The sequence below is a fragment of the Pseudorca crassidens genome, chromosome 1 (assembly GCF_039906515.1).
Source record: "Pseudorca crassidens isolate mPseCra1 chromosome 1, mPseCra1.hap1, whole genome shotgun sequence".
Classification (NCBI taxonomy): Eukaryota; Metazoa; Chordata; class Mammalia; order Artiodactyla; family Delphinidae; genus Pseudorca; species Pseudorca crassidens.
This window is the reverse complement of record NC_090296.1, coordinates 185,485,336-185,491,335: the sequence shown is the minus strand read 5'-3', so window position 1 is coordinate 185,491,335 and position 6,000 is coordinate 185,485,336. Positions and strand designations below refer to the sequence as shown.

The following is a 6,000-nucleotide window of genomic DNA, read 5'->3' as shown; positions in this document are numbered from 1 at the left end:
GAAAAAAAATTTTAGCATACAATGAGCTAATTATTTCTTTCTGAATTATTTTTTTCTCATCAACTGTTTCTCAACATCTCTCTTTTTTAGAAGTTAAAATGTTAGTATGATGACTGAAGTGAGGAAAAGAGATTGGAGCTTAAGATAGTCACATGAGTAGAACTGTTCCTAATATTCTAAGCAGCAGAGTAAATATTGAATGAAGGGGTGGTGAGGTACTAGTTGCAGTCTGTTCTAACTGAATAGTCACAAGCACAGTAGCAGAGGAGAGAATACTCATTTTGGTATTCAGAGAAGAAAAACCAGTGCCTAATAGATTTAGCTCACATTAACAGGTACATAAAACATAAAGTATGAACGTAGCATCATATAACGAAATCAGACTCATTATATATTCTTTATAAGTGCTTCCTAGATTTTTTTTTTTCAAATTTAAAATTTTCAAGTGCACTTCTAAAAGTTTTTTGAGACCAGAGTGGTACAGCTTGGTATGAATTCACAGCTGTTTGATATCTCAGCGCTTTCAAGGAACTCCACTAATTGGTTCCAAAGCCAATTTAAGTTGTCTTAACAAGCCACAGGAACTCAAAATGTTGACTGGACTAAGGCAGGTCGCATACAACTTCTATAAATCATGATACGAATTCTTTCTCAAGGGATTCTGGACAGAGCAATTTAGTAACTTAAAAGTTTAAGTACAGAGTTGTCAAGTGGAAACTAGCAGTTCTCTGAGGCGGGAATAGGAGAAAAAAGTGCCTGGAGTTTTGAAGAGTACCTCAAAAGGCATCAGGAACTATTCACACAAAGGGTAAGATTTTCATGTAGGGTATTTACAGGGATGTAACGTTTGCCAGAGGTGTTTCTGTGTTAGGGATTTTCAGGCGTTAGTCATAAATCATACTTTTTTTCTTCTCTAACTTCTCTTTCCTCAAATTGGGTTATATATATCCCATGAAATGTACGTTTTAAGTGGCATGGCTCAAATGTGGGTGTACAGGCTAATTCCAAGGAAAAAACAAGAGCGGATTTAGCAATGAACTACAGCGTACAGGGATGAAAGAATGTGACTGTAGCTTTTCCCCCAATGTCCTTTACAAGTAACAAAAAAAAAATAGTGACAAGTAATTGTACTATAGGTTAGTACACAACAAATAGGAAGTGCATATACGTATTTAATAATACCTGAAAATAAAAATAAACAAGGCAAATACAATTCAGATGACCTTGGGAATGCTACGCAAGTAAATTATGAAGATGAGTGAGCAAAGTACTGGACAAAGAGTTTGAAATAAAAGGAAAGTTTCTCAACTCATAAGATTAAAGATTAAAATTTTTATTTCCCTATAAAACAAACATAATAAATAGTTATCTCCCTGAAACAAAACGTTCCAAATGGGAGGGGTGGGGAGGTGGGGGGGAACAGCAGTATTTTAATACACGTTGCAATCTGAAATTCTGCTTGATCTTGCTGTGTTTTATAGTTTTCCAATATGCTTTAAAGGTGGAAAATAGAGTTAAAGGGTTAGAAATGTTAAGTGGAAAAATCTGATTTTAATGATAGGCATCAGGGAGCAGAAAAGAAACGAACAGTCACACGCTGCCTTTATTATTCTTCATAAAGGTTATGGCTGGAGAACGCCGCCACATCAGAGTCTCTGTGGCGCAATCGGTTAGCGCGTTCGGCTGTTAACCGAAAGGTTGGTGGTTCGAGCCCACCCAGGGACGCTTACCCCTTTTACAGGCGGGTGCCCGGTAGTTTTGCATAAATCATGGAGTTGAGGCCTCTGGGCAACGCAGGCGTGGATTTCGAGGGTCCGGAGAAGAGAAACCGCGGATCTCACTTCGCGGTCCAGCAGGGGGTAGCTCTCCAGCTTCCGGGCGCGCTGGGGCCCCTCCTCCAACCCCGGCGGCAGGGTGGGCGCTTCCTGCCGCCCCGAACAGGCGTGTGGGTCCAGCTCCTTAAGGCCACCGCATCCTTTCGCTTCCACTCCCTGGGTTCCTAAACTCCGGCCCTCTTCCCCCTCGCTCTTTCCCGAAACCCCCGTCTCACAGCTCCCAGCCCCGCCTGGCCGGGCTCCCGCGGGCCCTGGTCAGGCAGCGGCGCCCAGAGCGCGCAGAGGCCGGGCGGCCGCCGCGTTCCGGCCTCGAACTCGCCGCCCCGTCTCCAGGCGAGGCCCGAGCTGGCCTGGTTCTGCTTCAGGACCCCTGCGATGTCAGAGGTCGACTGAATGTATGTATTTAGTGTCAAGGTCAAGCTGTACGTTGACTTAAAACGCTCCAGGTTTTTTATCTGTTGGTTTTTTTTTTTTAAACTAATGTTGAATTGTGCAGCATTTCGTCTGTTCCCCGTCAGCGTAAACAAATATTCCCATAATTTAACTTAGACTAACCCTCGCATCGGTAAACTAAGAAATGTTTGTCATAAAGCCTTTGTGTGGACACTATTGTAAGAGCATTTGTATATTATAGTTTACTTTTTCTACTAAAGTTTTAGAATTTAATAGAGAACAGAGTAAACCTGCAAAATGTCCCATATATTCAGAAAGGGAGAAAACTTTTTTTACAACTGTATCATTGTTACACTTAAAAAACCCCCAAATTATGAGAAAGATTAAAGTGAAACTGCTAACATACTTTGCTTCGACATTCTATAAGCATATTACCATTTATTTCACAAAAAATGCAAAACTCTCCAAAATCGTTACCTTGTACTTTGTTCTCTAAATATATGCTGCCTTGGTGACGTAATCAGTTTCACCATAATAATTAGTCTTGGCCACAGATTAATTTGAAAGACGGTTCTGGAGGAAAGTGGTATGTCTTATTCCTGCAAGTATGTAGTTATGCTCTGCTTTATGTTTTCCCCCACGTTAGCATATTAATAAAGGCTAACATTTTTTGAGTGCTTACTACTTGCTAGGCACGATTCTAAGTGCTTTCCTGGATGAAAGTGTGAGATCCGTGCAACAACTCTCCCAGGGAGGTCCTATTGTTTCCACTGTATTGGTGAGCCAACTGAGGCTCCGTGCAATTGAGTGATTTGCCTGGTCACAGTTAGTGCCCAGCACAGTGCAGATTTAAACTCGAGTTGTCAGGCTTCAGAGCCCATGCTTCTCACTCCTGTACTACCTACCCAGAAGTTCTCTCCTCTAAAATAGAGCTACTTGATTGATTCGTTAATTTAAAACCAAAGGTGATACTTTAATTGGTTTTTCTGAAGTTTCATTAATATTTTGTTCCAAATCTCACGAAGGAAAGAAAAAACCCCACTGAATATTCATGGAATACGAAAGGGCATTAAGTCATGTGCCGCTTCATTTTATTGAAATGAAAACTGTGTGGGAACATGAAATCTTCATGTGGAACATGTCTTTGGAAAACAGTTTGATAGCATTTGTGTAGAGAAGACAAGATTAGAAATAAAGGCAGGTTGGAATAGCCCAGAGAAAATATGGAAGAGAAAGAGAAAGAAGAATTGGTTCAAGCCAAGCGATGGGGGCTAATCTGGTGTCTAGGGATTCTTGGACCCCAGGCTGATGTTTGGCAGTTGGGGAGCCCAGACAGACCCCTATTTTAGGACCCATTTGTGAGAGAATACCAGTATCTACACTTGACAGATGCCTAGGTGGTAGTTTTAAACTTGATCCTAAATTTCTAAGTATGTTCTACTTCACCCTATTTGGGAAATTAATGGGATTTAGTGGCCAGAAAATAAAGAGAGAGGATTACATGAGAATGGAGGTGGGATGAGGACTGCAAAACCGCCCTCTAATGTAAGTAGTTGATTTTATTATGTGGGCAGGTACTTAGTGAATTTCTTTATGCTAGGCTGTTGCATACAGATAAGATAGGTGGGAAACATTTTTTTTAGTTGCTTAATTATTTATGGATGTGTTGGCTTTGTACAATGTGTATTGGGTATAGATGTTGTAATAAATGCTATTTCTGGCGAGCGTTATTTTGTTCCTAGTTTCTTGGGTCTGTAGTACCAACCAAGCCCAGAATATGTTGAGATCATTTAGGACATTAGTTAAAGGCTGAAGTGCATTTAAAAGGCTTTGCTGAGCATCTGAGCATGTAAATATGTTCCTGATAAACATTTGTATACTTAAACTTCATATATAAAATCAGAGGGAAACTCACTGAAGTAATGCAGTAAAAGGTGAATCAAGTGCTGTGGTTTATGCAAACTTGTTAGAGAAGGTAATAGTCATGTGATTTAAAATAATAATTTAAAGTGTTTTTTATATTGTAGCATTTCTTTAGATAATGGAGGTTGGGAGGAGACCACATGGCTAATATGTTTCTGTGTTCATTTGTTAACACCTGTATCTGATGTCATATGATACAAGGTTTAGGGGGAATAAGACGTTAAGCTGCCAGAGAAACACAACTACCTTTTTTCTGCATTCATAATATATCCTAATGAGTAATGCCAACATGAATTTTAATTTTATTTCTCTGAATTTTGGTGGAGGTGATGCCTGAAATGTTCAACTTATTGCTACAACCAGCAGAGCAGGGGTAAATTGGTGGTAGAAGAAGCCATAATGCATTTAACTAGAAAATAGTTTAAGAAGTTGAAACCTTTTAAATAATTAAGAATGTTAATTTTATCAGCTGCAGCACTTCATTTAAAGTGCTTCATGTTGAGCCCCTTTGGTGGTGTCCATGCAGTCTGTGTTTTTGCATACTGAAAATTGTGTGTGTGTGTTATTTTACATGTATTTGTGGGTTTTAAAATTAATTTTTATTAGAGTATAGTTGATTTAAAATGTGTTTCTGCTGTACAGCAAAGTGAGTCAGTTATACATATATCCACTCTTTTTAAAATAATTGTTGAACTTACAAGAATGATGTGAGAATAAACTATATCTGTAAAATCGTAGTACACAGCTCAGTTTTAAATTGTTCTCATAGCTTAAATTTTTAAGAGAAGCCACTCGAATTTTCATTGTTCAGTATTTAAACTACAAAATGTAGAGACTCATATCCTTAAGAAAACTCTTAAAATATAATTTTAAAAGAAACTCTTTATTAAGCTTAAATACATACCGAAATGTGCATAAATCATTAGGAGTACAACTGAAGAAATTTTTACAAAATAAACACACCTTTGTAATCAATATCTTGGTCAATATGTAAAATAATGTTAGCATCCCAGAAACCTCCTCTTGTGTTTATCCCAGTCACCAAAATGTAACTTTTAAATTGTAAACATATGGATTATTAGGTTGAAATGTGAATTTTAAGTTGTCATAGATCAGGACTCAAAAATAAATTTGCTACCAAACCCTATCAGATAAGTATTTACACATAAAGACTGGGAAAAATAATGGAAATGAGAAATCAGTTTTCCGTGCCTACTCACTTTTGACTTAATCATCTACGATAGACTTGGGACAAATTAATTTGTGCTATTAAGCCAGAAAATATGAGAAATTTACTATTTATTTGAAGTGTTTACTTTTGTCTATAAGCAAATAAAATGCACTTCTACCCCCACCCATTAAAAAACATTAAACAAAAACAACCTTCTAGAAATTTTGGCATTAAAATTAATTTTTTAGTTTTGAAAATACATTTTAAACTTTAAAACCAAGGTGAGATTTGAGATCAAAAGGTATAGTAAGAGATGATGACTCCTTGGTTTCCCAAATGATATATTCTAAAATCTTAAGAATTTTAATCTGGAGTCCACCATTGGAGGAACACAAATAGTGGTCCTGTTATTTTGAAAGTATGCATAACTATAAAGGAAAATCTAATCTCTGTGATAAAAAGCTATGTTTAAAGTTGTGGAAAGTCAGTTTTGAATACCACTGAGGAAAGCCATTCTAGAAAGAGCCAACATATAAGAATCTAGAGCAAAGTTTTACTTTCTTCTAGCAAAATTCTTCATTGTTGTTATTAAAGTAGTGTATGCCTAAGGTTATAATAATAAGTATATGTACAAATTTAAGTACAGTGATGTTTACTGCAACATTATTTATAATAGTG

General features: G+C 37.4%; 1 protein-coding gene and 1 non-coding gene across 2 annotated transcripts in view; both read left to right on the top strand.

Moving 5' to 3' along the window:
* The first annotated feature begins 1,651 nt into the window (after positions 1–1,651).
* On the top strand, positions 1,652–1,725 carry TRNAN-GUU (transfer RNA asparagine (anticodon GUU)). The gene has a single exon. It is a non-coding gene; the product is annotated as a tRNA-Asn (tRNA).
* Positions 1,726–2,109: 384 nt separating this feature from the next.
* The window catches only part of DNAJC1 (DnaJ heat shock protein family (Hsp40) member C1), a 363,633-nt gene continuing 359,742 nt past the window's right edge, over positions 2,110–6,000 (top strand). The window contains exon 1 of the mRNA XM_067702975.1: positions 2,110–2,230. The gene's annotated coding sequence lies outside the window, so the exon portion shown is untranslated. The remainder of the gene's footprint in view (positions 2,231–6,000) is intronic.